Consider the following 14,447-nt stretch of genomic DNA (forward strand, 5'->3'; position numbering starts at 1 on the left):
TGAACAAGATTGGGGCTGAACGAGGTGAAAGTTGCAGTCATATTGGGTCTGGCTCTTGCCTGCCCTCTGCAGCACAGGGTGTATGGGGCAGACGGGAAACATGCAGCAGAGGCTGTGGCAGATGGGAAAGGGAGGAATAGCACTGTGCTGAGGGTGGCTCACAAGGGGTGGTGAACTCATGAGTGGGCAAAATGCCCATCGTGTTAAACTGCACATTACCTGCAGTGGCTATTCAGATGTGTTTCTGTGCAGTGCACCTACCTAAACACACGTTCACAAACTTGCCTGCTTTCAGCCTATTTAAACCACATGTCATGTGGACCAAAAGGCTTTCTTTCTTGTGGAGGGAACCACCAGCATGGAGCAAAATGAGGTGTAAGAAATTGTGAAAAACAGTCTGGGGGAGCAGTACCCCACTGTATGTGTGTCAGTGAGAGGAGCCATGGCATTGCAGTCCACAGGCTCTGGAAAACTGCATGAAAAGGTGCCCAATACCCTTGTCACAGAAAAGGCAACAAGATGAAGTTCAAAAGGAAGGCGAAACAAGTTTAAGTTACTGCCAGATAATATGAATCCTAAGCACATTTTGCCATGTGTGACAAAGATTAAAGCCTTGTTTAATACAGCAGACCAAATATTTAGGGAAGATAAATTTGTGTTCCTGACATGAAATGTTCAGCAGAGATTTAGGAAGGTGACATTCTTCTGTGCAGTTGGGATGGGAATGGCAGGTAGACAAGAGAGGAGATGCAGCCAGTCTCAAGAATCTGGTGCTCACACACACTTTTGTGTGATCAGCCTTTATTATTGAAATGTCCAGATGCATCACAGTATAAGGCAGCCCAGACTGCAGCAAGTCAAAAAAAAAAAAAAAAAGAAAATTGTCCCTGAGCATGTTAAAAAGGCAGCTCCTCTGTCTTGGGCAGTCCCTGCTCAGAGTGCTCTGCTCTAGCACTGCTGTGGATTTGTCCTTGCTCTACAGGCAGTTTGGAGCACTGTCAGGTATCAGATACTGGCTAGACCCTGAAGGACTGTTTTAAATCTCACTGAAACTGGGTGAAGTAAATTTCTGATAGGGACCATCTGCCCATAAAAGAGCTGAAGAAACCATGCCATTGAGCAGGTTTCCACTGAATAATAACTAACATTTATTTTTGAGTAATTTTTAAATTTTTAGTGCAAGTTTCAATCCTTATCAACACTGAGAACTTGGGTTAAAAAAATGCAATTGAAACTTCAAAGGTGGATACATATTACTATCTCACTTGTTACTTACTAAATCCGGGGTAGTGAGGGGTCCTAAGTTGGTCCAGAAGGAGCTATGCTTGCCTTGCATGACTTGTTTGTCTAACAGTAGACATTCCCAGTAGAACATGCTCGGACACAAGCATTTTGATTAAGAGGGGCAGTAGATCTTTGGTCTTGACTCGTGTCCCATGGGCCATGGGACTATGGGACAATGTGCCATTGACCATGATTTCTTTTTAGGATGACACTGGCTTCATAACTCAGATGTTCCTAGGATGTAGTGCTTTTTCCCTTTTTTTCCTCCACCCTAAATTCACAATGAACTATGCAACAATTTGCCCTGCTTCAGCTTCAAGTTCTCCTTGGCTTGATTTCTCTGCTCACTGATCCTAAGGCTGTGGGTCTCACGCAGGACCAGAGGCAATAAAGTCAGGCCAGTGGAGCAGCAGTGAGGACCTACGGATTTTCAGATGGACTCCACTATATGCAAAACCCTAAACTTCTGGCAGAGATTGAGGATAATAACAATATTAAATAGCAGAGTCCTATTAAATGTAACAGTGAAAATGGGACATAATATTTAAAACCAGCAGTGCTGTGCATGGAGAAAAAAACAAGAATCATTGGTTTTCCTTTATTGTAATAATTCAATTAGAATAATATGAATTGTTTGTTTACTCTGGAAAAAAAATTAGGTTTCTCTTTAGTTCCTCTTGTACTTAAGCCAAAGGTATCACTCACGCATCCAAACAGTCTCTTCGTTACCTGAGAGGAATATTCTTAATTTCACGCTAATCCTTTGGCCTTCCCTGGGATATAAAACAGAGGAAAGAGAATGTGCTTGGCATATTATAAAGCCTAGCAACCAGTATTTCTCATCTTACTAAACACAGGCAAAAGATGAAACTTTCAACCTCATATTTTCCAGGTTCTGAGGAAGGATTTCCCACTGGTCTGCAGTGGATCATCTCCAAGAACTCAACAAGAACTTCTCTGGTTTGCAGTCTACAAGGAAATATCCCTCAATACCACATACCAAACTATATTCCCATACCAGAGGAGTGGAGCTGTCACTGGCTGCTTCTCTTTTTTGTTTTTTTATGATGATACAAACCAGACGCAAGAATTCCCTCATTACCTAATTTTTCCATTGCAGGGGACAAAAGTTCCTACCAGTCATTTTCCACAGGGGTTTACTTTCACTGTACAGTAACTTCTCAGTTACACATGAAGAGCCACGATAGGTGTTGCTGGAAAAAGGAAGAGGCTTGGACTTTCAGTCTTACATTTTCTCATTTGTGGTGGGATCTCTTGTTCCTTGACAGCCTTGTTTAGATTGTGATTAGTTTGAAAGCAAGGAAAAGAGAGAAAATGCTGACATCTACCAGATACACTCACTCCCAGATGCTTCCATTGGTATTGTAGAAGCATCAACAGTACTCACTGGTGTAGAGAATTGCTCTGCTTCCCTGAGGTTACTACAAGGACACCTTGCCACCACAAATGGAAGTTTACCTGTGAAGGTTGTAACCTCGCTCTTTTGGCAGAACAAGGCACAGACACCTCTCATCGAGCCACTTTGCTCAAAAAGCCATGGCAATTTTATTCCTTCAAGCCTAGCTCTTTCAGAAAGGATGAGAAGTCTTCAGGGTTCCTCTGCAGAGATGTAACACGCTACTGAGTGTGACACAGTCCCAGCTGGACTGACATTGTTTAGAGAAGAAGAAGAAAACATAAGCTAGGTGGTGAAGCTTTGGTGCCAGCAACTTGCATGTGGTCACCACAAGGGCGATTGATGGATTGCTTTGCAGCCTGTAAACTACGAATGCAAGTGAACCTCAACTGCCCACATGGAAACACATCTGCTCACCAAGTCATCAGTGGAGCAGGTGGGCTGTGCTGTTGCTAAAGCTGTGTCTGCAGGCAGGGTCTGCTGGCCTCAGTGGTGCAGGCTTAACTTAAGTGTTGCTTGGGTATTGCTCAAGCATATTGAGCTAGCTTGTCCTTGCAACTCAGTGGAGCACACTAGAGGTCCCACACTGACGTTTCCCCAGGAACAGAAGTGGTCTCAGAGTGCTGATGGTATGCTCTGCTTGAGAAAAGCAGGGTTATAAATGCAAGCACATCCACTTCTAAACGAGGCTGGACTATTTTCAATATTTGTGCTGTAAACAGTGCTGCGTGAATGTAGGGACATGCCAGCTCAGGACAACAGCAGCTCAGATACCTCTACAGGTTGTCTCCATGCAGGGTAGGAATATCCACAAGCTTGATAATACTTACATACTGGTAAAAAAAGCTCAACTGATATGGGAGAAAGAGAAGAAAGAATTATAGCTTAAATTTTACTGAAAAGATGTCTTTGATGAAGACTGGAGAATTAGTAGAAGGGTACAAGATTCTTTCCATTCATGCTTTATTACTTGCTCTGTTGTTTAAAAAGCCTAGGCCACTTTAGTTGTAAGATGTCAACCCCCTGATGGAGGGACACAAGCCAGGAACCTCAGAATGAGGGCATCCAAAGTGGATAGTGATCTACAAAACCTTGGATAGAAATCATTCCTTCAAAATAACAACCATTACTTTAGATAGATGCCTCCTTAAACATTGATGCAGGTATTTTCATTGGTTCTCATTTAAATTTAGTGTTTGAGAAATTTAGCAAATCATGGACTCACTTTTTTTTATCTAGGAATGCAGAGATAATGCTATTTTTCATAGAGATTGGAGGACAATCCTACTAAACTTGCAAATCTACTGGTTTCTCAGGTGAAAAAGACATTTCTTCTGTGCAGAGCACTCAGGAATTGCAATGGAGTGTGATTTAGGAACTCAAGTTTTTCAGTATGGTGGCACCAGAATGCAGTGTTTTTCTACATTAAAAACTTGAATAGACTGTGTTTCCTGTTTCAAGGAAACTTCAAAAGTTTGTGTTTCCTGTGTCAGAAGGAAAAAAACAACCCCAAAATCTAGCCTTTTAGATTTGGTATTTTTTGGTTTTGGCTCTTCAGTTCCAGTAAGTGATGTTGAAGATTTACTCCCAGAACTTGTAATGTTGATCTGATCTTCTGACCTCCAAGCTACAGTGCTGAACATATCCTGGAAACTGCCATAAGAAATACCTCATAGTCAATACAGCTAAGAAAGGATCCTTTTGTAGCAGGAATCTTTTTTTGTAAGCTGTATGCTCTTCTCCATTTTTCCTGTCCCCTGTGGGTGGTCAGAGCTGGAAGTAAAACATTAAAAAAAAAAAAATCAAACCATTTCAAATGCAAGGAATTTTAAGTTCACAGACTGTGGCTCATTGTCAGTAACAATTTCCTCTGGAATAGTGAAAAGAGGTTTTTTTCTTTCTTAGTAAAAGCGCCTCTTCTCTATCTACATTTTTGGCTGCTATGCTGGAGAGATGTACCCCACTGAACAGTTCAGAAAAGTAAGGTTTTTTTAAAAGTTGGCTAAAATCTGTAGCTTAAGGAAAAATTGCCTTCCTCCTTCTCCATCCTAATACCCAATTTTTTTTCCCCAAATAACTTTTTTTTTTTTTTTTCTGAAAATGAAGCCCCAAAGTTGTTCCATTAAAAAAAGGACATTTTCTAAAATTCAGTTCTAGGATACATTTATTTTTTCTTGCAAACAGAGGTTAGGAGATTCCTGCAAGCAGAACATTTGGAACAACAACATTCTTCAAACTTCTGTTTAGAAAAAAATGTAAATTCTAATCAGTCATTATCCACTGTTAATGGAGTAAGAGCTGCCACCTGCTTCCTAAACCCAGTACTGTTTCACAATAATTCCTGAGAATGTACTGGTTAGGGAAAACAGCAAGGCCATTAACTCGGAGCAGCAGAGAGAGCTGGTTAATTATGTGTGTCCATTTTAACTAAAAGAACCAAGGGAGGATGGGAACTTGTTGTAGTTAGACTTGAGGAAAAGTCTTTTATTCCTAAAATAAACATGTATTGCTCACTGAAAACCACAGTGGACAAAAGTTTCCAAATGATGTTCCGCATCAGGACTTCATCAGAACAGTCTCGCTCTGCCCTGTCTTGGGACAGGGTGTTAATGGCACCTGGTTTCAGAAACCTTCCTAAGACAAGCCAGCCCTGTAATGGGAAAGAGCCCATCTTCCAGGAGAAAACACAAGACTAGCAAAGACAGTTCTCCTCTGCACAGAAAACTGTGTGGTGCAAGAGACTTCTGGGAATCAGGCACAAATCAAACTCCAGAGAGCCTTGTCCTGAGAAGCAATGTTTAAGGCTAGAGAGCATGACTTTTTCAAGCAGGTCCTCAGGATTATGCTGACCTTTCATTAATTCCTATTCGAGGGGGTGTACACAAATACTGGGGATGTCATGCTTGGTCTGGCCTTGAGCATCAAGACCACAGTCCTGCCCATCTGTTGCACAAAGGCAGGCCTTAAAAGAAGCAGCTGCAAAGGAGCTGGAGTCTTTTCACCCTTCAGCTGAAAGAGAAAAATCCTGAGGAAGTAGAAAACTAAATGTCAATAAATTTAGAAAAGTAAACCCTGGATATTATGTCCTTGTTTCTGTATATTGTCATCTATGACTTGCCATTGACAGAAAAAAGTAGATTTGAAACTCATCTTTTGATTATGATTTATTGAATTATATTGAATTTATTGTGTTCTCTGCAGGAAGCTGGCATGCCTAATGTATATTTTTTTTCAAGTGTGGTGAATCAATACACACATTCAATTAAACACCCTGAAAATATGCCTATTAGGTATATTTAACTTGTGGGTGGTACTTCTACTTGAAAAATACAAACCTATCTCTACTTCACCTACCTCCCTAAATATGTCCCAGAAATTATTATTGCTATTATCTTTTTTTTTTTTTTTTTTAATCTGAGGAAACATGGCCCATATTAACCAGTGTGGCTGAACATGCAGATATGTTTCCTATTTCCTTCCTCGTCATTATCTTACTTTAGTGAGCTCAGAAATATGCCCACCAGAAATAAAGAGGTCTCAGCTGCAAGCAGCTGGCTCTCTACTGCTGCAGGAAGTCCCAGGCCAGGGCTGAGAAACTGTGTGTAAGAATGGGCCAACTGCTTCTCCTCTTGCCTTTGTAACATGCTACCATTCTGTGTGTGGGCTTCGATTCATGCACCCTATTGGAGGCAGTCCTAGGAATTTTTCAGCAGCTTTAGATAATTAAAAATGAATAATGCCTTCAGCACAATAACCCTTGTGCTAATTGCTGGGATATTAAGCTACATTCCTTTCACTTTGCCCTTACACTTAGAGATTCTTGCATTAACACTGTAGTGGTACTGTGGAAGCAGTCAGGGTGAAAAATTGAAAAGTTAAGGCGTGTCGCTACAAGGAAGAGCATTTGTTATTTGGTTGCATGTGAAAGGCAGTGGGGCACACCAGTTAACAAATTGCTTGGCTTTTTCTGGTAAAATGATGGCCTTGTGTCAATTAACAATGATAATAGGAAGCCTACAGACCAAAGTGTTAATCCTGCTTTGTCACTAGGATGAACAGGGCAAGCTGGATCTTTCAGCTCTGGTCTCTCACCAAGATGTCCTTGTATATCAGTGCTCTGCTTTGCAGCACTCCGTGAGGTAGCCAAGTCAAGATCAAAAAGGAGAAAGGCCTTCCACGATGAAGTGAAAACCACAGATTTTAGGTCTCAGTCAAAGTCAGGAGGGAATTTTAAAGCCTTTCCATATAGCTTTGGCACGGCAGTAACAGAGCTGGCAAAACACGCTCAAAACTCAAAGTGGTGGGGACCTTGGGAATTGCTTATTATACATGATCAAGTTTCAATATCAAATTCATACGGATTATAAAAATAATATAAATCTACGCTATTTTATATGATCATCAGTAACATGTAAAAGAGAGTTCTGAATGGAGCAAGATAATCTTTTTGTTTGCACAAGAAATAAAGGATGATTTCAATCATCAGGAACATGTGACAGGAGGAAGTTATGGAGGGCTTGCCTTGTCAAGGATGGAAAGAAGACAGGCTTCAAAGCACATGGACAGAGAGACATTGAGGGTAGCTGCTCTCAGCAACAAATGAAATTTTGAACCTTACGTGAACAGGGATGGTAAGCAGAAACTAAGACTATTTGTATTAGCATGCTGCACAAAGATTGAAGGGAAACAGAAAGGTCAAGAAGAAGAGTAGGTGCAATAAAGGCTTTTGTTCATCAGTGTAGGAAATATTCTGCATGTTCATAGAGTGGGCCCTACCTGAAACATGTATTTCCTCTGAAGGGAAGTTCTACTCCAGCACATCTGGAACTGATTTCTAGGAGAAGCCAGAGGCGGTTTGCTGCACTCCTATATGAGATGCACCTGTGAGAGGCCCACGAATCACCTTAATAAAAGTGAGCGTAAAAAGGGTCATGGGCTTATGCAGTGGGGAGCCCATGTGGAGGGCTTGTGTATGCTGGTGTTACTGCACTTTATCTGAGCCCTTCTGGTCCAGCATGTATCCTCAACCACCTCTCAACTGAGGCAGTGCATGCTCACTCACTCTCCCTGACTAAAGCTCAAGCCCTGGGGACCTCCCCAGGTGTGCTGTGGGTTTGGGGCAGACAGACAGCTTGGCTGGTGTGTGAGCACTTCAGCTCTTCCTGAGAGGATTTTGGTGGTGCTGTGTGGCCAAGTGAAGCCACAACTTTTTGTCAGCAGCAAAGTTTGTTTCACATTATGGGCCACTGTCAGGTTCTGCACAGAATGGGGAGAGAGAGGGACCTCACAGGAAGGGGGAGTTTGTATGCCTCCTGTTCATCCTCCATCAGTCCAGGAGAGTGCTGAGTTGGGGATGGCAGCCAGAGCCACTACAGGTTTCACAAATTATTTTAAACTTATTGCTGCCAACATCTATTCTCAGTGTTCTTAGTTTACTGGACTTTGAATCAGGCTCTGATTTTCTTCACCCTTACTATCTTACCCATGCCATCAAAGTCATCTTCCTTCCAAGCCACTGATGTTTTTATTTAGTATTTCCCTTCCTGCCCTGTGCCATGGCTGCAGCCTAGCAGATGAGTGCCTGAGGTGGGGAGGATGCTGACTAGCTATGGAGAAGTGGCTCTGGTCAGCAGCTTGGAGAGGGGGAGTGGGGAACAGCATGTGCTCTGAAGTGTGCACTGCAGAATTGCAAAAGAGAACAAGCAATTAGCAACACACACTGAGAATGGAATGAGAAGGAGGGTAAGATTAAGCCTTTTTTATTTATTTTTTTTTCCAGTTCATTAGCTGGACAATGTTGCCATCAGCTCAATAGTAGGTAGAAGAAATATTAGATATCTATGAAAAGACATGAGAATGAACTGAAAAAGACTCAGGGAGGCTCATTTTCTCACTGGCTTTGACTGCCACTGTACATTCTCACTGGAAGGTATTTCCATCCAGTTCAGTTCTTCTCAGGAGATGCTACGTAGCTTGAACAGGTTCAGCGAGACTTGACTTCTGCATTCCATCTGATCTTTACTGTGAAATGCTGCTCATTAACCCTGAGATTAGCCCAATTGGTTAGAGCATGGTGCTAATAACACCCAGGTTGTGGGGTTGATCTTCATATCAGCCATTCATTTAAACGCTGGACTTGATGACCCTTATGGGTTCCTTCCAGCTCAGAATATTCTGTGAAATCTCACAGTGCTTCCCCTTACTCAATATGCTCTCACTGAATGGGTCCCATTCAGAACTCCTAGGTGGGGAAGAGGAAGTGCAGCCAGCAGGCCTAGTGCTGACAACTACCTAGTAAGTTTTTTTGGATGATGTCTCACTCACTGAGCATGTCATGGCGCTTGCTGGAAGCCACTGTGACTGCAGCTGCATGGTTGCTCCAGTGCTCAGGAGAAGAGGAATGTGGATTCCTGGGAAGATGCACCCACCTTAAGTGACAGCAAAGACATGGTGCTACATCTTGTAACCGGAGGCCTTTACTGTTCATTCTGGGCCAGCCACTTAGTCCAGGAAATATGCAGGTAAAGATTAATTCAGAAACCAGTACTGGTCTGGAGGTAATATAAAGGTGTCATATGCAATGGAGAATTTCTTTAGTCAGATTGATTCCCAAGATTATGTATTCAAATACTGCATCACTGAAGCAACCAGGGGCTACAAGTCTGTCTGTTCATGATATGCCAGACTGAAAATACATACAGTGAGCAAGAGTTCTGGCCCAAAGACAAGGAGGACAAAAACATCTTAGAGATTTGGTACTGGAGCAGACACATGTGAATGAGGAAATATTGTGATGCTGGATGGCCATCCCTTGTGCTGCATTAGCAGAACACAAGCACAGCATCAAGAGGTGCTAACTGCAGTGCTCATGTCCCCAAATCCCCAGAAAACCCTCCAGCGAGACAGGGTCAGGGCAGAACCAGGACCAGAGCTCAAGTTATCTTCACCTCAGCCCTCTGCTCTGGCCTGCCATTTGTCAAACTTGTTTTGATTTTCTGAAAAATCTGCTTGTACAGATCACACTGTACCATGTTGCCACACTGTCAAATAAAAATGGTTTATTGCTTTCATTTTTCCCTGTACTTCATGTGTATAAGCATGTGGGTGTTTTGCAGTAATTTCATAGACTAGCTCCTGGGGTTTTGTGGGGCACAGGCTGCCAAGCAGCACTCTAATCTTTGGTTCATGCCATTTGCAAGGGACTCGTGTGAGAATTTCCAGCCTCCCTCATATAAGTGTTAGCTAGCATATGCTTGTGGCTGTACACACTTCATGTGTAGGGCAGTTCCTTTGCACACACATCTCACAAAAGACAAACTAGCTTTTTCTTGCCCTGTCACACACTCACAGCCCTCCAGTGCTTTTGCAACCACAGACAGTTTTCTAGACAAAACCTCATCCAAGCCCTTCTAAGAGCCTCTATGCACCTTGATTTTTCTTTGGCTGAAAATAAATCTGCTGTGTTTGGAGTGTTTCCTCCCCACTCCATGTGATTCTGATTTCACTAATTAAAGTTAATCTGATAAAGGAACTGCGGAGAAGAATAAGAGCAGAAAGGCAAGCGAGCAAGGGTCACCCAGCATGCCACAGAGAGAGGGCTTTGTGGCCGGGGAGCTGTGCTGCTGCAGGGCATGGAGGGAAGCGGTGGGTTGAGCCGCTTCATCTGTTTGGCCCATGGGCTGGGGCTGAACTGCCGGCCACCCTGGCTGCCCGTCCTGACCTCCTCGCTGCCCTGCAGCAGAACCAACACTTGCAAGGTGGGATCTAATGAAAGGCATCAGGGAACTGAAGGAGAGCTTCTGCCTCCTATCATATTTACCCAGAACAAAACGTAGGCTGGCTTGGGGGATGAGTAATGGATAACAGAGCAGCTCCTCATGTCCAGGCCCCTAGCCTGGCCTGTGCCTTGAGGGCAGCACTGAATGAAATTCATTGTCACCTGATGGTTGCTGAAAGGAAACTCTTGAGATTTCAAGATAAAATGCTCCCTGTGTGGACAAAATGGTTCCTGAGGTAAGGGAGCACATTGTAGGAGCAGCGTGTGGAGATGAGTATCCCAGGGAGAGCAAAACTGCCGTTCACGGCTTTGCCATGCACAAAGCTACTTCCCTCCAACACTGTCAACTGGAAAAAGTACATTGGCACATAACAATCTAGCTCAGAGGGAAAGACATGTGACAAGGTGTCACATCTCTACCACTTGAAGCAGGCAAGGCCATGACATTTGACATTGAACTTCATTGTTCAGTATCTTCTCCAAAGACAAAGATCCTCACATCCAGCAGATTTACAGTGGAGGAGATCTTCAGAGAGAAACAGCCACTCAAATCACACACATGGATGTGTGGGTATCAGAGACTGACAACTGGAAAGCTAAGAAATGAGGTGAGCTCCCCTTCTTTTTTTTTGGAAATTATTTGGATGGTGTTTAGGAGCTGGAATTGATTTATAATGCAGTAAATCAATCCAAAGGCACCAGGGATTAACTTTATCCAGCTTCTGTCTGGGCAGCAAGCAACCATAGGTGAGGTAGAGCCGGGAGCAGAATGGCCTCTTGCCCTGCACATGCCAACAGGGATGTTTGTTGAACCTCTCTGCTGAGGCATGATATTCACATGCAGCTAGAGATTTACCACTTCTCTGCTTTCTTTAAATGGCTGGTACATGCATCGATTTCGACAGCACCCCTGCCCCACCTCTGCAAACTCCATTCATCGTTAACTTGTTTAAATTAAACACAAGCATGGACAGGATCAACAAGCAGCCGTCTGTTTTATTAGTGCTTCTACTTCAAATGTCAGTCTTAGTCCTTCCTTGCTGGACTCTGATCTTTCATGACAATTTGATTAACTTTACATTTCCTTTTATTGTTGAAGAAACATTTGGAAAATCTTAACATATCTTACTGGCTGGTTCTGAGACCAAGATGGTGATTACGTCCATGCTTAGCATCATCCATCAAAATCAGGCATCTGACAGGCCACCTGAAAAATATGTCCTTCCTAAGAAGTTCATGGGCCGTAAAATGGTTTCTACATGTGAATAATCGTAGGACACTCCTTTTTCTCTTAACAGCAATGCTTTCATTAGGAAATGCTTGAACATCTTCATTAGAAGGGTTTCTACTTTTTAGTCATTTGCCCAGGTAAGAGTACCTTCTCAGCTTCCACCAGCTAGAACTGGCATCTAGATATTTCAAAGAACCACATTCCTGCAAGGACTCCCTCATGGGAACATACTAATGAGGAACTGCCAGGACATGACAGATCCCAGGGAAAAGGATGGTGCATTTCAATTTAACAGAACAGCTCAGAACTCTTTTCCCATTCCTCATGCTCAAGCCAATCTTATAAGAGTTTCAAGCCTCTGGCATATCCTCATAGCTACATTACTGCTGGCCTCTGAGCTTCTGGATCTTGGCTCAGCCCCAGAGTGTCAAGACACCAGTGGAAAAGGGTGGAAGTGAGCCTATTTTTGTCTTTATGCTTCAAGGCCAGGATAAGAAATAGAAGCAATAAGAGGCTCATGGAAAAAAGCCTGGTCTCCTGGCATTTTTGACAAAGTTGATTACCTGTAGACGTTTAAATTCTTTCCCTGGCATCATTTTCAATAATTTGAAGGTGTAGATACTTGATCATTCTGAAAAGCCACACCAGTTGATAGTATTTGTGAGAGCACTGAGATGAGTTCTTCTTCAGCAAATACTCAGATACCAGAGTTCAGCTGATGCCTTTAGGCCACGACAAATCTACACCATGCCTGTGCAGCCACTCATTTGCCTGTTCAGTAAGAACTAAAATCATTGTTAACATACTATAGTCACCCAAGAACACATCTGAAAAACTCAGTCTTGAGTCCCAGTCTGTGATAGGAATTCTCAGGTCTCAAGCAGTACAAAGTACTGAGGGACTCTTGATAGTTGCTCTAAAAAGTTAAGCCTCATGTAAAATTTTGGGGTACATGTGTCTTACAGCTTAACAATCCCATTGCTTCTTATGTGATTTGCAGCTGCTGCTGAACACTGCAAAGTAATGATCCTCATACCAGGATCCCCTAATGGATAACTCTAATAATTTTATTCTGTTCTGTCATTTTCAGTCCCCAATGAAGCCGTGCTTCAATTCTCAGACATTTGTAATACTTCTCTACTGAGAAAAGATACAGTTTGGGACTTGGGAAACAAGTAGCTCTCTTCCCATTCAGGCTACAGAAGAAAACACTTCAAAAATGGAGGTTTTCCTTAATGAAGTCTCATTTGAATCTAGCAAAAACATCCAAAACAACAACAAACAATCTCATCTTCCATTCTCAGGCAAACTAATGCTTGCATCTGCTGAGAAATCATAAAATCACAGAGTGGTTTGGGTTAGAAGGGACCTTAAAGATCATCTACTTCCAACCCCCCTGCCCTGGGCAGGGATGCCACTCACTGGATGTCTGCCTGTTTTAGTAGAGAAGAGAAAGTGGAGAACAAGAAAAGGAGATAGAAGAAAATTAGGAGAAGCTGTAAAATGAGGGTTACTTGAATTTATAATAAAGTCTCAGCCTCTTTCTAACACTTCTGCAGCCCAAATCCCTGCAACAGAGAGGTCTAGACCTTTGAGAAGTACTTAGGTTCTTCATATTTCCAAATATCTGTACTTCTAATCTGCAACACACTACTAAACCTCTCCTCCAGGCCTTCAAGAAGCAAGCAAGCTGTTTATGCCAGCTTGATACCACAGCCATGCTAGAGCAAAAAAAGTCAGTGTGTAATCAAAGTTGGAATCTGACCCCTTATTATCAACTCTGCCTGCCTGAGTACCCATAAACCACAAGCATAATCCAGTGTCTTGCTCTCAGCGCAATGGGTGCTGGGAAGCATCCAGCCCCTGCTGTCCCAGGGAAGTGATAAAACCACATGTGCTAGTTAATGCACTGCCTCTTATAGGCTCATGCAGCAGGTGAGCAATTATCACTTGCAGCCCAGCTTAATGCTTTACAAGGTCTGAGAGCTGTTTCTAATTAGCCCCAGTATGCCATGGAAATTAACTCATTTGTGTCACCTTGGCTTGCAAGTAGGCTGTGAGGAACTGATGAAACAGCTGGAATTGAGCACAGGTGGCACCTCACCTCTCCTCCTGCTCCTTGGCACTCCTTGCACTGGATCCAGAGGGGCTATATTTGGTGGAAGAAAATACAGATGGAAAAAACCAGCTTGATCCATAACAAGGACCTGGGGGAGGGCTTGATCCATCCCCAGAGTCTTGTCTCCATAACATTTTTCCAGGCTCATTCTCTATGTCCCAAGAAACAGGCTTCCAAGCACTTCCCTTTGGATTATTTAGTAATCTCATGAGGCTTCTCAGCATTTGGCTTATAAAAGCTTCTCTTTGTAAAGAACTGTGTCATATGTGTGTTTTATCTGTGAGCCTTTTTTAATGAATGCTTTCAGACATTATGAGCCCATTTGGAGTCTGTTGCAAAGCCAGCATCATTCCATCAAGCTGGCCACCAGTGTCATTGCTGCCAGGCATTTTCTCTTAAAAGGATACTTTGACAGTTGATGTCAGGGCTAAAATTAGGTTAAATACTTGCAGGGATCCTTCTGCGGTCTCCTAATACAACTTCAGTGCCCATGAATGGTGCGCGTATCAAAGGAACTATGATCTTTTGGACAAAGACCGAAAGGATTGAGGAACTTGTGACTTATCTGAGCTTTAATATAAAGAGTCCTGAGTCGTATCAGCTCATCTCTCTGTTCTTC

The sequence above is a fragment of the Empidonax traillii genome, unplaced genomic scaffold (assembly GCF_003031625.1).
Source record: "Empidonax traillii isolate 1590-97213 ecotype Southwest subspecies unplaced genomic scaffold, ASM303162v1 scaffold587:size399798, whole genome shotgun sequence".
Classification (NCBI taxonomy): domain Eukaryota; kingdom Metazoa; phylum Chordata; class Aves; order Passeriformes; family Tyrannidae; genus Empidonax; species Empidonax traillii.